Source organism: Lutjanus erythropterus, chromosome 18, assembly GCF_056507025.1.
Source record: "Lutjanus erythropterus isolate fLutEry1 chromosome 18, fLutEry1.hap2, whole genome shotgun sequence".
NCBI classification, from domain to species: Eukaryota; Metazoa; Chordata; class Actinopteri; order Lutjaniformes; family Lutjanidae; genus Lutjanus; species Lutjanus erythropterus.
Window position 1 is genome coordinate 35,522,828 of NC_139334.1, and position 21,860 is coordinate 35,544,687.

A 21,860-nucleotide genomic window follows, 5' to 3' on the forward strand; every position below is an offset into this window, starting at 1 on the left:
ACCATCTGATGCCTGGCAGAGATCTGCACTCTGCTGAGTGACTTCTTCTAGTTTGAGTCAGTAAATGATAAAGTCTTTATAACTCAGTCAACTGTCAGTTGATTCTGGTCCCAGTCTGCAGCAGCTCTTTGTCTTTTTCAAGGGAACCATGTAATTCTGACTGTCTGTGAAAAAATCAGTGACATCACTTTGTACTTTCTGCCCCAAAAGTACAAGGCTAAGTCACGTTCACTGATCTTAACAACACCCCGCTGTCAAGACCTATAAAAGCAGAAATCAACTGTCAGTGAAGAGACTTGTGTTTAATCCCTCCTGACTGCCTCAGATGATGGGTATCCTGTATGTCTCCAGCAGTCATCCAGAATACATAGAACAGTAGTAAGTACAAGTACTGTTACATTGCTAAAGTACTAGACAAAACAATATCAAATGAGGTGCAGTTACTTCCATGACTATTGATTAAACATCAATGAATACATTTCTAATTGGGTAAATTCTTAATGGTAATTAATCGATTAATGATTATCATTAACATCCTTACTCCAAATGTTTGCTGCCGCACCATTTTGTTTTGTTTTTCAGTTGTATGTCTTTGTTTTCATCGGCTTGTTTGTGATCAGATCACCTGATTGGCTACAAAAATGCAGATGAAAAGTCTGGACATTAATTCAAATTGTACTCAGTACTCAACTATGATTTTGAAAGTAACTAAGTAGATTACATGGTGAAATTAATACTTAAGTACAGGTAAAAGTTAGTTAGTTAGTTACTTCCACCCATGGTTATCCCTGCCAGGGGTAACCCAGGTGGGGATCATGTAATTACTTCTGTGCATGTATGTGAGTATCTGCGTGAGTGAGTGAGTGAGTGAGTGTGTTTTTTTTTTTTTGTGCACATTCATGATTGTATGCTGAAGGACCTCTGTGATTCAGAATTCTTGAAAAAACTGTTGTATGACAATTACGCTGCTTGTTTTTATGGCTAGAGGCATTATGTTTTCAGCTCCTCTTTGTCTTGTGAAAGTGATATGTCAAGAATGCCTTGAGGACATGTATTCAAACTTTGCACAAATGTTCACTTAGACACAAGGATGAACTGATTACATTTTAGTGTTCAAAGGTCAAAAGTCAAAGTCACTATGACCGCATATCCATGATGTTCTTGTGAACACAATAATATCTCACGAATGCCTTGAGGAAATTTCCTCAAACTTGGCATAAATGTTCACTTGGACTCAAGGGTTAATAATTTAGATTTTGGTGGTCAAAGGTCAAGGCTATGGTGACCTCAGGTCCGTCCCATGCTTGTGAATGTGATATCGTAAGAATGCTTTGATTCAGCTAGGAATAACGAATGTGGGGGTTGTTGTGCTGGCTTCATCTGGCAGTTGTGGTGGCATTGCAGTAGGTGCTTCACCATCTGTTACCTGGTGGGGATCTGCACTCTACTGAGTGACCTCTTCTCCTCTTTTGGGGTAGAGCATGAGATCTGCCCACGAAGCCAACAGGACCTGATGGGTTTGGGCCTTACTTCTCACATATTTAATGGGCTTATATCAGGTTTGGGCTGTATTCCTCCTCTTCTTCTTCTTCTTCTTCTCCTGGCTTTGTCATTGTCAGTTCAAATTTTCCCATGTATTGTCTTTGTCACTGCAAACTCCTACTGTTTGGTGCATAGAGGGAAGCTTGTTAGGTTTGTTGTTGTTATCGGGTTTGGGCTGAAATGCTCAGGAGGGACAGGTTCGGGTTGGTTTCGGACAGAATTTTGTTGGGCTTGGGTCTTGTCGTGTTCAACTTTTCATGTGTGGTGCAGCAGGTGCAAACATATTTTGATGTATTGATTTAGATTGAGACAACTAGAAAACACAGCTGAAATGTCTGTAAGCAATGTGATATATTGAAATACCTGAAATGTTAAGCATAAATTAAAGAAATGACTCAATAGGAGCATTTTATGCATTTGGAATCATCACATTAAGTGCTTTAAGTGAATGTAACCTCATGTACAATTAGACAGTAACACTTACAGCATTTTATATTACACGTTTTGCACGTTAATGCACTTTGAAAAACTTGTTTGGTTTGAGACAGTTGTTGCTCTGTAAGACAAATGAAGAGCTATGCTCAAACCTGGAGATGGATCTTATAAAATACCTCAGTAGGATCAGCAGCAGAGCAATAATTGTCACAGTCATCAACTTAACATTGTTTTATCTCAGTTCCATCAGCAGGCAGAAATTCTCTGTCAAAGGGTAAAAAATAGACGGCAAAGGCATTAGAACAAATGAGGAAAAAACAAAGTGACAAGAAAGGTGAGTGGCATTTCAGCTAAATTAGTTTAATATTATATTGAAGGAAAAACAGGCAAAAAGCCCATCTTGTTTATGAGATTCAAGGACATGCTGATAAACGAGGATAGAATGAAAGTGTGGGATGACTTTGCCAAAAAGCGTGAAGTGGCCTACACTTCACTCTGTCGAAGTGCTGTGCTGTCATCACTATGATGCCTGTGCTGTTTATCACCACTGATCAATGCAAACTTTAACTGATAAGCTAGAAAACACAGGAACTGTTTCTGGACTTGTCAACAATTTAAGCTTTACATGTTTACTTAATGCTCATTTTAGCACTAAAGCTGTAGTAAGCTATATTTTTATATGACCAGTACATCAAATGACATTCTGATGAACCCACAGAGAATTACCACCAACCCTTCAGTTCCCTTCAGCTCTACTGAGTGATTTAGTTTCTATCAGCTCTGTGTGTTGGTATACTGGCCCCCAACTTTACTGTTTGGTTCAGTCTCAGCGGTCTCAACAACATTGTTTCAAGCAGCAGCAGACAGCTGTTTTTGGGGAAAAAAAAAACAAAAACTGTACACTACCTGCATAGCACCGAACAGCAGACATACAGAGTTGACAACTTGCTGGTAAACTTATTTTTTGGACAGAGCTGAAACGTAGCACAACAATGTGGAGAAGCCATGGCTCCCCAACATTATGTAGGCTCCACAAGAATGACAGCACCTCCTCTTCTCCTCACCCTCCCTGACATCTGTTACAAACGTACCTTCAGCAACTCTCTGAATCCAAATCAGCCCAGCAGTTCACTTCAGCCCACTTCAGTTCCAACAACCAGAAAAAAAAATACCATCCTGTCACTGTCCTCTGGCTCTGGTGGCTCAAACATGTCTGGACATGTCCAATAAAGCTGCTAGATGGAGCATCCATATTTCAAGTGGTTTTCAGGTCGTAGTGGTGTTTGACACTGAGACAGTGGAGTGGACATGCCTCCGGTGTTTCAGAGCAGAGAAAACAGCTCAAATATGGCTGGGTGGTTAATAACACATTTCTGTGGTGTGGCAAACTCAGAACACACATTTATAGTTGCTTTACATGAACTTTAGTGGAGCATTTAGCAGCTTAAGAGCCAGATATTTTTGGATATGGTGGAAACCAAACTAGGGGTGCCCAGATTGGACAATTAAAATACAGCCAAAATATGTATTTGTGATATCGGGACCAATGATTTCTAGTCGTTGATCACTGAAACTGATCAATGACAAAAAGAACTTGAGACAATGCTCACCTGAGATGGTGTCACTGTTGCATGCTAACAGACCACTTCACCCCAAAGTGATTTGTGTTGTCAGTTACTCACCCTGTTACCCTGGGTTGCATCCATGTGAATGTAGAATGAATCCAAAACATGCTTTTCATGATGTTTCAATTTTTTCAAGTCGTTTGCTAAATATCACCTGCTAATCAAATGATTTCTGGTAGAAAGCCCTGAAGGCAGACTAGTTTAATACACCTGTGTTACACACCCACTGTAGCGAATGCAGCTGAGAGCAACAACCACGTGTGTGTGGAGGTGTGTGGTGGTGGAGTCAAGCGGTGTCTTCAGGGTAAGTTGCTAACTAGTTTGTGAACTCTTCTCTTTTCACTATAACTATCATTTAAACCTGTCCCTGATAACCTTCATGTTTTTCATGCTAATCACACCCGTTTGCTATATTAGCAAGGTAGCTACCCAGCTATAGTTTGTCAATGCAGTAACTTTTCACAAGTATGAAACCTTGTTTTGATCAACTCACATTTGCCCTGTTGAAGTTAACTGAGTAGTTAATGCAAACTCATGACTTCCTGTATCGGTTTCAAATTAAAACCTTTCTAATGTTTCAGTGGACGAAAACCTTTCATTTCTGAACAAGGCTTTTATTGTAAAACATTTGCATGAATGTGTTGTGCAAATTTTGCAACTTCTGTCTTATTCAGGAGCTCACCATGTTCCAGTCAGGAAGGCTTGAATCAACCCTGACATTTAGTGGCAAAATTATCAGATTATCGGTCCAGTTTGGATCAATATCAGACTGACTTATAATACTGCTATAACAGCTGCTATAACAAAACAAAAAAAGTGATTGGTGGTGATATGGCTCCTAGATGACCAGCAAACTATTTAATCTGCAAACAAACCAGTGCAGTGCCCCTGTAGGATAAAGTAACATAACTGTTATGAAACCCTATGTGAGTAAACTTAATTGCAACCTATAACCCATATTAGCTACATGATGCATTTTTCATTAGAACAAGTTCATGTAAATATTTGCTTGGAGTTGGTTATGGAAATGAATAGTTAAGGTAGGATTAATGCAAGTACAATTTTTATTATTTTTTTAAATTTTACTATTATTGGTTTTTACTAATATGTTGATGCCAGCACATATTGTAACAACATACTAGTAATATAAATGTGTCACTGTAAAAACAGTAGTTGAGAGGACTTAAAATTTGAAGGTAAGAACTCAAGCTCTCAAGGTTTGAAATAAACTTTAAAAAGTTTTGCCAACCTATAAGCTTTAGTTGAAATAATTTACTTTTCTTCTTTAAATAAACTGGACTTTTAGAAGATTAAAAAAAAATGTCACAGTGAGCTGTGAACCTAATTTGTCTTTTTTAATGCCTGAAAATGATTAAAGTTTCTAAAATTCAAAGCTTTAAGTTCACGTGAAGAAGAAAAGTAAATTATCTCAACAAAACATCAGTAGTTCGTAAAACTTTTTTCAAAACTTAAGAATTTGAATTGGGCTCAAAACTCAAAAACCTGTTGTAGTCCTTTGCCTTGAAATTTTGAGTTGTCTCAACATTTTTTTTACAGTGCTGAAATGAATCTTTTTAAATATGGTATTACTAATGATTAATACCCTAACTATGACAACAGGGCTAGAAATGTTTTCTTACTTTTTATATGCACTGTGCAGTTCATTAACATTAAAATAAACTTATAATTAGCTTATAATACTAATTATGCTAATTGCACCACATGCAACTCTTAGCCACCAAATTGAATTTCATCCACTGGGCATATAGATGACATTTAAATAATAAAAGTTTATAGGAAACACCATTACTGACCGAGTCAATGAAAGTCCATTAGATTAATATGCAATATGTATGCACATATTTCAGTTTTAGCTTTTTATTTTTAATTTTTCCATTCCAGAGGGAGTTTTGTTTTGATTGGCAGCACAACACTGACATCAGGCTAGAATCAGTAGAATCAGTACATAAAGCACGCTGCAGCTTCAGCACCAATTTTATGTGATAGTCTGACAAACAAGTAACTGACTTTTTTTTTTTTATCAGAAGTTGCCTGATAACGGAGTGTACTTCAGAGATGCTTTGGCAGTTGCTGTCTGTATCAGTCTGTTGATGTCAGTTTCCCTGAGGCACTGTGGTTATGTGTTGTTTCCTCTCTGCCTCTCCCATGTCAGAGGATCATAAGTGACCCAAGTATAATCATAAACAGCACTCATTCAGCTTTTTAAAACTATTTCATAAGGCTGAACACCTGCTTTTTATGGACAAAATAAATATGAATGAACAGGTGATATTTTGAATTTTCACTCAGAGACCTTTCTTGCAGTCGCTACTGAATATTCTAAATTATTTTACCAACATTAATCTGTTTAACCAAAGAAATACGTTATCTTACATTAATCACTGAAAGTAGTATATTCAATAGTTACAGAGCAACATCAGCATTAACTCATTAATGTCCACAGTGGAATTTTATCATTTCCTTCACAGTGAGTGCATCCATGTGTGTGTGTGTGTGTTTGTTAGTGTTTTAGACTCTTCAGAAAGGAGCCAGTGTCATTAGTTTATCAGAAAAGAGTCAAACCCCTGACTTTACATTCATTTCTATGGGGTCTATGGACATAAAGATGCATGGAAACACATGTCATGGAGCTACATTTCTCAGAATTTTAACCTAAAAGTACATTGGAAAATCTTATTATATGATTGATTTTTACTTGATCTATCTGATCATTAAGTGTTTTCGAGCATGTGACCAGAGGAACTTTCCAAGATAATAATGATAATAACAACTAAAATAATATGTCACAGAAATGGCTGTACCAAATGCTTGGTATCATTAGATTCAAAATAACTCAATAATTTCAATCATATCCAGTGTAAGTCTGACATTTATCATAGAGACAGAGCGCATGTCATACTCTGAAAATCACACCCACTGTTGAGCAATGTGAAGTCAAGTGCTTAAACACTCACAAAATGACCTTTCAACCTGCATCCTCACGTCTGTATCCACTTTCGCCTTCTTTAAAGACTTGTTTTCTCCAGTTTGGCAGTTTATGAAAACTTAGTTCTGGGTTCTTTAAATTATTGGTATTGCATCCCATCATGTAGTACCTCAAAGGGATAGTTCAGCACACACCCAGTTCAGACAATGTGCATGTGCACGTGAACGTGGCTCTGAGCTAAGGATCTGTAGTGAAGATTCAGGCATATTATGTTTTTATTCTGTTGTTTCTCTGGTCACCATTCACTTCCATTGTTTGGGAGATTCTGCAGCACTGTTCCTGTGAAACTCCAGCAGTGTTTTATGGACTAAAAAACTCAACCTGGCCTTCAGTCAGCATGAAGGTGAGTAGATAATGACGGAATTCTCATTTTTGGGTGAACTATCCCTTTAAGACATTTTTTCTGCTGTTTGCTAGCAGATGGAAAGTAACAAGAGGCACCGTCACACAATACAAGTCAATAAAGAGCCATGGATTGGTCTCTTCTCTGGTGTGGGTGGGGCTTAAATGCTGCCTGATTTATTTTGTCACATGTAAAATATCTATAGGCCTTTCTGTCAGCTGTGTGATACATTAGCAGGTATATGTACAGTGGGTTTTTGGAGCTTTTTCACAAACATCAGCTGCCTATGAACCAAAACAGTAAATTTATGGAATAACTGAAACTACTATAAAGCTCTGTAAACCCACGAGGAGCTGCAGATTCAGGTGATAAAACATTCTTTTCACATTGTGATTTGATTTGATTAGAGTAGAAATAATCTTAGAATCTTTTCAAGAGTAATTAGACTGATGTGTTTGACACATTGTACACAGTAGGAAAAACTGATAAGATATGTGAAGTGTCTCTGGTGATTACAACCGACTGTGAAGTGATCATGCAAAGACATGGGGATGTGCAGTTTACTTACAGTTTATTTTTATGATGATTGTTGGTATATAGGGTGAGTATTGGGTCAATTAACACAGAGACATGAGTCTATATGGTTTGTTTACTCTCTTTTCCTTTTGTTCTTAACCATTGTATTTTGTCATCGTTCTTAACTGTCTCAGTGTTTGTAGTGGTTGTTTGTCTGTGTTCAGTCATTGCTGTTTCACTTATTTCCTAGTGGTTGTTTGTTTTCAGTCATTGTTGTTTTTAATATTGTTTGTAGGGCTTGTTACTTTCCATGTCTTTCTTAGAGTGTTGTGTTTTGTGTTTCATGGACGAGGACTGCAATTCAGCTATAGCTATAAGTCCTGTGTATATTGTATCAGTTGCATTTCTTTACTTAAATGTAAAAACGCCCACATGTACCATCACTGTCAAATAAATAAATAAATAAAACAACATAGCATTCTGACATAAAAATTGTTAAGCGTCTAAAAATCTAAAAACAAGTACTCATGTTTCATTCTAATATGTTTTGTAATGAGATGCAACCATGTATCAAAATTACTCTGAATTAATTCTATTAATAAATCCAGTGAACACTTTTTGTGTTCTACCATCCAGTGGCGCCACCATGGCTGCAGTGGCACGTTCACATGTCCATCGTTCTCATTGTCCCCTTTTGGTTGTGTCAAAAAGGGAACCCAAAATTTGCAAGACTCTCACAAGATTTTTCATGGTTTCAGTTAAAATTCTGACTCTTGTGAGAGCTTTAGTGTGTCTGCTGACAGTGACAACATGGATTATTGGATTGACAATGTCAGACAGCGGCCCTCAGTAACTGATGAAGGTTCCTTTTAGGATGATGATATTAATGTTCCTAGTAATTTGAAGTTTGATTGTGACAACAGCTGGAAACGGACAGACCACCTCTGTCACATTCAAGTGAAGTGTTGAGTAATATTAAAAAAAATATCTGAATTCATATGTCTTGCTAATTGCCCTTGTGTGCTGTTGTCTTTGCTTATATGATTTGCTTTGTGCTTTTGTGCTTCTGTTTGTGGTTATGTGCTTTAGTCTGTGTTGTGCTTCCTGTTTGTACTTTTGTATAGTATGTTTTCTTAACGTTTTTGGTTGGTTGTCTGAACAGGAATAAAGATAAATACATTTGTCACAGGTATTCTAGATTTTCAGGAACAAAGTTTCTTTCTGTTAGTATTCTTGATCCACTTCTGATGAACATCTTGGTGCTCTGCACAAATAAAGGTTCGTGTATTTTGATTCCTTTTTTATTCCGAAGTTAAAATTTGTCACTACTGTTGGAGCAGCTAAACTGCACAGGTTCTCCCCCACTTCCTAGACATTACTGTCAATAGTAATGTTACATAAAAACTAGAGGTAAAAGTAGAAAATTGTGAGATGGAGTCATAAATTCTGTATTTGATTATTCTTATTTTTTCTTCTCTATATTGTAGTAAAGGCAGTTAAGTTTGGAGCTAGAGTGTTGGGATGATTCAGTAAATGGTTCCAGAGTCCAAATGATCCTGACATGCACCTTCATGTCTGCCCACACTGTGACAATATTTGTGATTGCTTTTTCTGTTTTTGTCTGATGTACTTTTAAAGTATCAATATGTTTAATGTGTCTGTATGTTCTTATTGAAAAGATCAGTTTCAGGTTTTGATGACCTTCTCTATAGTTTGTGAACATTAGATTCAACTTCTCAACAAAAGACACAAAATACACCATTAATACCTGAATTCAGTGATGCAGGAGACAAAACAAGTACCAGAAATAAGTAGCATGAGAACAAAATGTACTGTGAAGTGTTCTTCTTGTCTCCATATGGATTAATTATGAATTAATTAGTTATTGTCTTACATTGGGACATCTCATTTTACATAATCCCTTTCCTTTACATTTAGTGAATCAAACTTGATTAGATAGAAGCATGGACATTTACAGTAAATTGGCTAGCTGGGCACAAACACTCTGGATGCTTCATTAACACTCCATTAACAACCTGTAACTTCGTATTGCAAATGAATGCTATTAATTTGAGGGACGGAAGTAATTTAGAAATTTGTGCATTCTAATTAGAAGTTCACAGCTAGTTTTTTCCAGCTGGGCTGAGCAGTGACAGCATGTGTAACTGAAGCTGCAATGAAAGCAAAACTGTAGTCTACTTTTTCTTTATTCTTTAGTTTATGATTTATATGACTCATAGACAGACACTTACTCATCCTGCAGAAATTCTGCATTAATTTGAACTCTGATTAATGTGAAATGGACAAACAGTTATTCCAGACCAAAGTAGGAGAGGTATTTCAACTTAAGATGTTTTTTAATATTGGATGACACATTGTAGCCATTTTATTATTTATTATGGTAAATATATTACCGATTTCTCCTTTAAGAGAACTGACAACAACATTCTAAGAAGGTGCCCCATTCATTCCACTTATGGCTCTTCTAGGTTTTCTAAATGCTATTTGACTAATTCTAAGTCCTGACATGCTGTTTGCACACCGTCACACCACACACACACACACACACACACACACAAACACACACACACACACACACACACACACACACACACACACACACACACACACACACACACACACAGTTCAGACAGTGTGCTTGTGCACATGGTTCCAAGCTAAGGACCTAAAGTGAAGATTCAGGCTAAAACATGGTATAAATAAAATTCACACCATAATATCTATTCAGTCAATTTGGCAAGTTGGGGCTTTCTTTTCAAATTTTCATTTTTGGGTGAACTGTCCCTTTAATTGTGTATTTTAAATTGATTTTTCAGACTTCTTTGCTGTGATTTATTTACTTTGTATTACTCTCTTAACTCTATGTATGTGGTTTACTGGTAATACCATATTTATTGCTATTTTCCAATTTCATTTCTGTGATTTATTTGCTTAATGAGTCATACTGGGTTTATATGTATACTGGGTAATGTCAAAAGCCAATCGTTATTTTCAGGGATGGACATGAGGTCGTCCCACCCCTGGGCATTACTAACATAATTACCTACATTGTGTCAATGTCAAATGTACCCTCATACAAGCTGACGAGATGGATGGACAGTATAATAAACTCAAAGATAAACTAGCAGTGTGTGCTAATAAATTGAATGTTTCATGCAGAATTCTACCCGTTCACTGGTGGTGTTTTAAAGGACACACCAACTAGTCATCTCATGCAGATCAGGTCTACCCGCCCCAATCATTTTTATAATAGCTGTTTACTCCTGATGGGTTCCTCTCTCCTAAATTGTGTTTTCTATAACAAGCCTTTGTTCAAAGAATCCTCATTAATCTTCGCTCAAACCATTTGAGATAGAAAAAGAAAGTTGTGCTCTGAACCCATTCTGACTTTGAAATCAGCTGCAGAGGATTGCTGTGAGCTCAGTGGTAACTTCCTTAAGACTTGTTTTTTTTCCCCCCTCCCTTTCCCTGGTTAATTGTTTGTGCAGGATGTGACCCTGCTATTAGCAAATCCTCAAATCCCCAGCAGTGTCTTTCCGCAGGCTCAGGGGAAGCATTGAGGCACGCTAATCCTTTCTCAATCAGTACATTTGGAGGCGAGAAAGAGCTGAGTTTCGATAACCAAAGCCATCTCGCTCAGCTGTGGCAATGCATCAGTGCTATTGCATAACCAAGACAAAGAGCTCTGGGATGTCTTTCCATGGCTAAGCATATTTACATGTTTTTCCACTGAAGACCTAATTAGGTCAAGTGTTCATTGTTATGAGACATGTGACTTAATGATAGAGGGAACTCATTTACCATTTCCAAGCCACTGAAATTTGAGGATTTGGGATTGCCTCTGGCTTTCCAGTGCTCAAGTGTTTGTTCGGCAGCATTAAACCATACAACTTATGCAAATTCTCTTCAAATCACTCAGAAGTGCCCCACCATGAACAAACAGTGCTTGTCTTCATGATCAACTTCAATGAAAAGCTTCAGTCCATAAATCCTGCTTTACCAATCAGCAGCCCACACCACTAATATTCGCTCCTAAAATCAAAGTAAAGTCCGTCTGAAGATCTGATACCAGAGGTACCACAGGACCAGATTCCATGAACTCCTGGCTGTGACTTTGACAAATAGCCTGTACTTACCTTATCCTTATGGGTTCAAATTGACCATAATCAAGATAAATGCTGCTTGCTGGCCCAATCACATCCATATGGCTTGGGGCTCCTTGAGGCTCTCATGTTTTAGCTCCACAGAAATCAATAGCTTATTTATTGTGGCCTTTTCTCCCATGATGCTGAGGAACTGTAAGAGGCCATCACAGGTGAGAGGGAATGTGTGCACATTTAATTTGGTTTCCCAGTAATCTGTGTTTGATGGACAAGTGGCTTTACCAGGACATTGAAACAATATAAATTAATAATATAATGCTTAACTGGACTGTAGGATAGCAGCCACAGATCCTCAAGCATTCAGTGAACATTTGGCTCTTAGAACAGCAAATGTGTATTAGTAATTTGTCTCTGTTATCACTTTAGTTGGATATGAGTGAGTCCCAGATGAAGCTATTTTTTCCTAAATTCTAGAGCTTTCTGCCTCCACGGCTGTAAATAAACATATAATGTACAGTTTACAAGGTTTTGCCTCTCCAGCAGCAGGGTCTTTCCAGCACAAAGCTATTTCCACTCAGGAGCGCCTATATTGGACAACACTGTAAACCCCAGATTACCTTCAGTGTCAACTTCTTGTTTAACCTTCAATGCCAATGTTTTTAAATTCATTTTTTACTGCAATTTGTGCACATAGCAGCTACTGTACAGCTAATGTTACAGAAAGATCATGGTTGTGGCAATTGAACTGTGATTATGGTATCTTTAGGGTTAAATGCTTTGTTAAAACTGGGTAAAGATCGTTGTTACAGTTAAAAACAAGACTGATGCTGCATTCATTATCTTTGTGAAGTGCCAGGCCACTATATACAACAGTTAGTTGTGGTCTATAGATTTGTGTACATGTTAACAGTTTGTCAGTATTTTTCTTGACAGTCAGTACAACTTTTGAAGTAATACAGTTGAATGTGACACCAGAACACAAGGAGGATAATGTACTGTATGTGGCCCAATGTAGTGAGGAATGTACAGGTCTGTGCAACCTAAACAACCACTGCTCAAGCACATGGTACAACACAGGAGAGCTAATTCTAGGTCAGGTCTCAGCAGTCCACTTACACCTCAAGGCCAAAGGACTCTCCTTGGAAGACAGCAATGTTTGTATTTTGGCCAAGGAAGACAGATGGTTCACTTGATGGATTAGCGGTTTCATGAGTCGCATACTTCTCAAGGTTAATGACCCCACAGATGTTAAATACCTGGAACTCCCCACTAGTCAGTTAGAACTGAAGAGGTCTGTTGTATGAGAGGCGAAACGTCTTCAAGAACTACACTTGCGCAAATGTGGGATACCCAGGTTCTTGCGGTGGTCCAGTATGTCTGCCATCCTATCCTAACTATGCAATGTTGTGATTTTCATAAAGTTTCTTACCATCAACACTAGGTTTACTTTTGTCTGCCAACTTTCAGCATTATATGACACAAGCTCAAATCTTTCCCATTATTCCGACACCACATGAATGCACTATTAAACTATGTATCTGATGTCTGATGGCTTAGGTCTTGCCCCTGTCACATCCTGGAATACTTTGACAGTGTCCAGAGTCCTAGATTGTCACTTGTTCTATAGGCTTGGAGTTGGTGTTTAGTGTTGTCTTCCACAGCCGTGTCATCCTCTTGATGTTTATTAGTGCACTGTTAGCCACTGTCGTATCCATGTGTGGAGCACTGTGCCATCCAGCTGGCCCACTTACTGTTCCAGCTGGGTATCTGATAACTTAAAGTATGGTTTTGGTCTGGCTCTTACCTGTCCCTCTGGAGATAGCTGGCTGGGGCTGACCTGTTAACATCCTCATCATGGTTGCCACTGACCTGTCGGATAGCATACATTTCATGTAACCCCTCTCCTTTGGCCTGCTGTTATAGTAGCTTTCCATCATCCTTGTGGGTCTTGTATCTGGTCGACTGTGGCAAGCTTGTGTAGCGTTAAGGGTCTAAATATTCCAGCTTAGAATTCCAACTTGGTATCTGGTGACTGATGGTGAAGGTCTTGCCTTGTTACCATCTGGAGTAATTTGGCTATGGCTAACGTCTTTGCATCCTCATCATGGCTCAGATTGTCCTGTGGGATACCCAGGTACTTGTGGCTGTCCTGTCTGCTATTATCCTATCCTAAGTCCATTCTTTCTGAATGACATCCTGCTGTAGACCCTGGTAAAGTGCAACCTCATCATGACTCCCACTGTCCTGTGGGATAACTAGGTAGCTGTAGCTGTCCTGTAGATCTGATAGCTGACCTGTTTGTGTTCTCATCATGGTTCCCATTGGGCTGTGGGATACCCAGGTACTTGTGGCTAAAGTTTCCACATACATTGCATCTAACCCTTCTCCTTGGGCCTGCTCTTATAATAGCATTCCCTCATCCTTGTCTGTGCATGTCTTGTTAATTCAGCTGTCTTGACTGGACCATGGACTATTGCCCTCACTCATGTTTCAAGGTACGGTCTAAACATGAAGGTCTAAGCCTTAAGGTTTGCCACAAGTGGGATTTAAACCCTTATCTTCTGTACAAAAAGCAGTTACACTTCCACTGCATCATCTAGCCTACTATTCCAGGTAGGTATTTAATGACTAATCAACTGGGTCTTATTCCCACCTGCCTTACTCTCTGGAGGTATTTGCCTGTGACTGACCTCCTTCCAGGATGTACTTCACACAAAGAAGTAGTTAATTTCCTTTTTCAGGGCAGAACTTTGGCATCGGAGTCCTTTATCTGCACTGGAGGCGATTTTCACCCTTCATAGTGCAGCAGTAAATGACTCTGTGATTCTGTTTCTGTGGGCATTAAAACCAGATTGACTGTTGCCTGGTTGTTGCTCTCATTGCATCAGAGGACATCAGCATGATGTTGAGCCTCTCTCAACTTCCCCCTGTGGGGCTGTTGGCTGCCTTTTACATTCTTTGGCATTTTTAGCCATACTGCTAGCATGGTTTAGACAACTAAAAACACAGAACAAACATTAAGATGTTGCAGACTCTGTGGCCAGTAGCTCCTTCGATTTTTGCAACTTCTTTCTTTTAAGCTGTTATTTTCGTCACCTCTCTTGATAAAAAGCATATCACCTTTAACATAAATACACTTGTAGGCATTAAAAAAAGTGTAGGGTGTGGATTAAAGAGTAGCTGATCTTGATCAACAACATCTTTCAACCACCAGACACTCCGCGGCCTGGGAAGCTTGTCATAAAATTAGCTTACCTTACTAATGGGATAAACTATTTCTATTCTTTCTTTTTTTTGCTGTATGGGGTGTGATGACATTTAAGCCTCAACCAGTTCCATGTTGGTGAAAAAGGTCTAGCACTGATGTTCTCAATGGTACACCTCTAGAAGTTGCAGATCATCCAGGAGTGCATGTTAAGCCTCCTCAGCCAGCAGAGGAAGCAAAGCAGTTGTCTCAGTGTCTTTGTGATGTTGGTGTGCTGCAGCTCAAATCGTTCAGGATTATTGTAGTACTGAATTTTGGAGAAAGGCTGTTTAAATTGGTGTTCACTATTTCTGTGTTCAGAGCTTTTTGGGCAGACCAGAAACATGGTTCTGTTCTGAGCCATGGTCCCAAGACCTTATGAACCAACATTGCCTCCTCCTCCACTCACCCTCCTTAACAGTCATTTATGAACGTACCTTCAGTGACTCTCTCAATCCAGATCAACCCAGCAGTTCACTTCAGCTCACATCAGTTCCAACAACCCAACACAGAAGACAAAAAAAAAAAAAAAAAAAAAAAAAAATGCTGTCACCGTCCTCTGGTGGCTGGTAGTTGTGTTTGACACTGAGACAGTGGAGTGGACACACTTCCAGTGTTTCAGAGCAGAGAAAACTGATCATTTTTTCATGAATTTGAGGCCTATTTTTCTATACTTAGAGATGTTTTAAATCATTCAAATTTGGCTGGGTGGATCATAACAGTTTCTGTAGTACAGAACACACATTTATTGTTGCTTTGCATGACCTTTACGTTTAAGAGGTATGAAACTACATTCTTGAGCATTTTGAAAATTAAATGTAGTTTCTTGATGCTATTTGAAGTAGCCAAAATGAAAAGTTGCATTCATCAATGTATGATGGCAGGTAAGGCTTGGGAGAAAACACACATCTTACAATATATTCTCCATAACTGACCTTAATAAGTCACTGCAATTTAGTAATTGGTCCCATAATCTCCAAACAAAATGCAGTTGAATGATACGGCGTCTTTGGAGATGAGACAGTCGTCTGGAGAATGATGGCCTATTTTCAAAGTAGAAAGTGATTCACTGGGGTTTCACCTGTGAGCTGGTGACACTACCTGTTTGATGAAGTGGAACTTGGATTTATATACCCTACCTCTCATTTGTCTTTTCCTGTCCCTCCGTCTGGCTTCATTTCTCTTTCCCACATCTCACCTATGTATCTATGTCTTTTGCCACCTGTCTGCATGAAAGAATACTTACTTTGTCTTTTATATTATGTTGCTGAAAGTGGGCCCTCAGGACAGCGATAAAGTTTCGGGTCAAAGCACAATATTTTAACCACTACTGGCCACGTGTCATGAAACTAGGAATAGTGTGTCTTTGACATAAATGATAATATTTGCATTTCCTGAAGAAAGTGTGTAGGATTGCTGCATCTGCCGCTGCATTCACTGATGCTGCCACCACTCGCTGGTGTGTCTGTGCTTCACATCTGTGGATACCAAACAAAATCATTGGTGATTAAATAATACATTCAGGAGATATGATGGTATTTTATTAATGGCAAGGTAGTGCTATGATGGCTATGCTTCGATATGTTGTGGACATACTTATGGAGAAACTGTGTAGCAACTTTCATCCAATTGAAGACAACAGAATTATAGAAATGTTTTAATGTTACTGTCTGCCTCCTGTGGATAGAGTTGTCTGAAATTTTCTACACTTGTGCAAAGTGGCCATATGCACAACATCCACAAATTTGATTGCAATTCAATTTAGCATTGAAGTGTTATGACACGTTAATTGCATCAAGCCACACCTCCAAAAATCTGATAACCATTTACAGACAAACATTAAGCAATAGCAAAAAACAAACTTTCAAGTTTTATTCAGGGTCACCATACATGACGTGTACCAAATTTGGTGAAAATTTGATGAAATATGTGCCAGTAGAAGCAAAAAATGTGCTTACCAAAAATGGTGGAAAATCTTTAGCAGCAGAAATAGCCATAGGCTAGATAATTTGAATCAGCTTCATCAACAGAACCTACAGTACAAAAATCATTCTTTTACTCGGTATGCCTTACGAGTTATTAACCAAAATGCAAAATGTTTAATAATTGACCACATGCTGGCGCTATTGAACACATGCTTCAATGACCACGGGACACCGGTGTATCAAATATGATGTCTTTAGCATGTATAGTATTGATTAATATATACACACTCCCATAGTCTGCCACTCAAAAAACTAGGGTTAAAAATCAATATCTCAATTAGTGTTAACAGATATCAACATGAAAAGTAATGCTACAATTGGCAGTAATCACAAGACCTGGTTTTATCTGCAGTCGGGGTAAATAAAGGCTCTAATCAGTAACTGTGAAGCATTACAGGCTGAAATACGAGCTTACTGAGTTCTGTCTCACAGGGATACACACTGTCATGCACATGCCTGCACAGACATGGAATCACAGCTCTCCTTTCTAGTCCCCTGGCACCCCGAGGAGCCGTATCTGTCTCAGGCTTTCCACACATGTGCTCACACATGCCCTCTCTCCAGCAGAACACCGGGATGGACAGGCCCATTTCAAGTCGTGGACATGGCCTGTCAACCCCTGCAGACTGGAAACATTATTTCCTGGAGCTCTGTGGACCCTCCAGCAGCTACAGAGAGCGGGGTCCCGGTCAGCGTGTTGCTCACTGATACGCTCGGAGCAGCCTTCTGGCCTGTTGTCATGTTTCAGGCTGTCACTGACTCCTGATGAAAGTCAAGGATGGGACGGAGGGGGAAAAGCTGCCTGCATGACCTATAATAATTGGACATAGAGCACTGAGGAGCCCTGGGGGACAGAGGGGGAAGCAAGGAGTGAGGGGAAGAATCACATGTGTCTGAGAGTATGAGTAGAACAACGACAGCTGAGGGGGAAATTTCACAGAAACCACAAAAAATAAGGAACTATACAAAAATTGGAGGAGAGAGTATTTTTTTCTCACCCCTTATTTGTGTTTTATTTTAGCCTTCCCATGTGATATTTATTTTTAACAAGATCAAAATATGGTTTTTGGTTGCCCCTTGGGTCATTAGTACATGGTTAAATCTAGACTTCTGCATTTTTCATCCACCTCATGGCTTCTACCTCCACTTTATCTCCTATAACAGAAAAACACTACAGTGAAGTTAATACATCATACAAAATAAGTTCACATGTATAAATGAAGCTCTATTTTCCAGTGTGTGTTGCTACTAAAAATGTCACATGCCACACATGGAACACATGGAAATGTGCAGCCTTGTAATCAGTTACTGCAGAGTTACTGCAAAAAAGCATTCTGCTGTTACTACTGCAGACAATTACCAATGTCAATGTCAATTTAGAGAGGCTAAATAACAACATAAGGCTACTGTTTCAAAATAAAATAATTGTTAATGTGTTGCAAGATATTTAAAGGGACACTTTGACTGCATTCCTGTTGCTATAGTTTCTCATTCCAGCTCATTAATATACAATAGTAAATAGACAGTTTCAGTTACAGGTCCATTGTGTAAGGATAATGTACAGTGAGCAGGTCGTTATTGTGAAATAAATCCCAACAGGATGATGCAGGATCCTGACACAAATATTTGGCATACATCTTTGCCAAAAAATATCAACAATTTCACACAAAATGTTAATTTCAAAATGATTTTAATGACTTAACAATGATTTTATTGTTCCTCCTGAGTCTATGATCAGAACTGTGTCTATAGCAGCAGTCTGTTCTTCATAACAATTGGTCTATTATACATAGCAACGGTCAGCTACAAAGAAATAACAGACCTTAGGATGCTGTAATTGATCAATCAGAATCAAGTATTCAGCAAAGCATTGTAATAATTAATGGATGCATGTTCTTTACAATAAGTTATATACTATGATATGTTATGCTACAATACAATACTATGCAAAACGATATGATACAATACGATACAAAACAATTTGATACAAGAAACTTTATTCATCCCCAAGGAGAGAAACTGAATGTCACTGTACACACAGGACAGAAACAGATAAGAGAAAAACACACACGTCTCAAGGCAGTACAAGATAAGTGGAGAGCACAGCAGCATAATAAAACTGAGGAATCATCAATGAGACAGTACTAGTACATGTGTAGTGTAGTAGTACATAGTGGTTGTATGTCAAGATCAATATGTCCATGTATATATTACCACAATCCTCACTACAACCACCATCCTAGTCAACAACATTAGCATCAGCATGCAGATCATCATCATCATCATCATCATCATCATCATCATCAGTGTCAGTTCCTTGTTCCTTAAGGGAGCCCTTTTCTATCACTGAGTATACTGTTGACCCTGAAGTGATATATTTTATGGATAACAACTGAGAAGCTGTACAATGAAACCACATAGTCAACACAATAACTGTCAGATGTTTGTGTGAAATTAGTGATCTGAATGAATTTTGAGCAGATTATTCCCACTGTATGTTGCATCAGAGATGATTTTTTCTGATATTTTTTAGGAAACTTTTATATAATTGTAATGATGCTTGGCTAATGTTCCGTTAGCTCTTCTTGTCGTCTTGACATTAGTTTATTTATTTATTTATTTTTTTACTTGAATAATTATTGGAACTTTATAACAATAATATAACTGAAATATATAATACAATACAACAATTTAATTTTCACAGAAATTAATGAAATGCTGAGATAAAGACATACTGTATTTTATTTATTTTTTTATTTATAAATTTTGTTACACCCCTTTAAATCAAGATAGCCTCACAACACACCATGAAGCTTTGGCAACCCCTAGTGGGGTCAGAACCCCCGGGTTAGGAATCAGTGCTTTACTCCTCAGTGGTCTGAACACAAACACTTGATTTTACACAGCTAATCGGTAACACTTTACGATACTGTACATGAAACTGTTACTAAGAGGAACAAACGTGAATTGCACAGAAGCATATGTTGTAGATAATTCATGACAACCAGGGAGTTGTGCCCTAGAGCTCTGGGATACTCTAACAGATTTATGTGTTTAAAAATGTGTTTAAAAACTTAATATCACCCAAAAACAAATGTGCAAGCTATTTATGTCTATTTTCCTCTAAATGGGACTATAATTTACAAAACCAACATCATGCTGCGAAGACGACTTGACACTATGAAGCCATTAGGAAACTGTTTACTGAAGTAATTAATCAAGTGAAAAGTAGGGTCACTATTCCCATAAGCTTACATTCAGTCAGCCTTATGTTTGCAACCAGTGGAGTCGCCCCCTGCTGGCTGTTACAAAGTATGTAGGTTTTAAGTATATGCATTGGCTTGCATTGACCCAGAAGCTCCGTCCACTATTTATACTTAGTTTATGCCCAATGGACTCAGAGTGGGTCCCTGGTGGTCTAGTGGCTAGGATTCAGCGCTTTCACCGCTGTGGCCCGGCTTCGACTCCCGGCCAGGGAATTTGATATCAGCACTGTGTTTCTCTCATGATCTCCCAAGGGGGTTTCTTTATCTCATGGCACAATTCAATACCTGATGCTAATTTGCCCCAGTCACCTTTAAAAAGAGTGAATGTGTGACATAAAAGCATGCCTGTTGGGGACCTGGTTTGGGAACATTCAAAGAAACTAAGAGTCATAACCACTGAGTATCTTGCAGCAAAACGTTTGACCCTAATGAACTGGATGGTGAGGAGAGCCTTCTGCTTCTCTAGAGATGCGTGACTGGAGGATTTCATCCATCTTTTCAGTAAAGGAGAATAGTAAGGGCGAAGGATAAAGGAAGACAAACACACACAGCTCTCACTTTCACTCCTCTGTACTGAGCCACAAAACAATACCAACAAAATATACAGTACATTTTTCAGTACAAAAACACTCAGCTACCATAATGTTTGTTTTTTAACATTATTTATCTTTTTTATATTGTCCTTTTTACCATCACATCACATGACATCAAATGATGAAATGCATTTTTAACCTTTTTTAACAGTGGCAGGCTCAGGCTGGCATACAGGGGGAAAGAAAAAGGGCATCACCTGCACGCGATGGGGCATTACGACTAGCAGGGCACTTTACCACGTTTAGTCCAAAGGGCACTTTACTATCTTTTATCCACCACAAGGCCACTTCTGAAGGCACTTTACCGCACTTTGTCTGCTTGAGGGGCACTTCAGAGGGCACTTTACCACGTTTTGCCCATTAGAAGGGGGGTACTTTATCACATTTTATCTACGATAGGGGCATCCAAGATGGCACTATTGCATTGTTTTTTCAAACATGGAGAGGACCATTGGGGAGGCGATCACTCCCCTGGCCTCCTGACTTGAGTTGGTCAGTACTTTTTAACTTATTCTTACAGTTGAATGAACTACCATGTTTTTACAGTGTTAAAAGAACAGCTTAAACCTTACAGCACAAATGGCATGAATATAAGCTTCTCTGCTATTTTACATCTTCCGAGCCAGGAAAAAAAGCTCTTTGAACAGCAGTGCAACCCATAGTACAAAAACATATTTTTTTCCTCCATATAAAATCACATAATGCAGTCAAAGCCCTTACAAACGTGTTAAGTTCAAAGAGCTTGGTGTATGGCAGTGATCTTAATTAACTAAAGGAGAATACTATGGGAGAGGGATGACAGAAGACAACCACACACAGCTCTTAGCTTCACTCCTCGGCAGTGAGTGAGGAAGAGAAGCATGATCCCCTACAGAAGCCCAGAGGCTTTAATTACAGATCAACGAATAATCAACTTTTTAGAAAATTGTAGTCACTTACGCTACTCATACTATATTACTTAGTAATATATTACTACCAACACTGTGTACCAGTGACCAGTACTGATGCATAATAAAATATAGAACCAAATATGAAATTACATGTCCTTAACATTGATTACCCAAATAACTATAATAACAAAGGAATGAGATTAGCTTTTCAAATGAATCACAAACTACTTGTCACATAGTTACTAAGTAATCCATCATTACTTAATAGATCTGACCATTTGTTACCCTTT

General features: G+C 38.5%; 1 non-coding gene across 1 annotated transcript; it reads left to right on the forward strand.

Moving 5' to 3' along the window:
• The first annotated feature begins 20,228 nt into the window (after positions 1-20,228).
• Positions 20,229-20,300, forward strand: trnae-uuc (transfer RNA glutamic acid (anticodon UUC)). Its single transcript has one exon. It is a non-coding gene; the product is annotated as a tRNA-Glu (tRNA).
• The last annotated feature ends 1,560 nt before the right edge of the window (positions 20,301-21,860 follow it).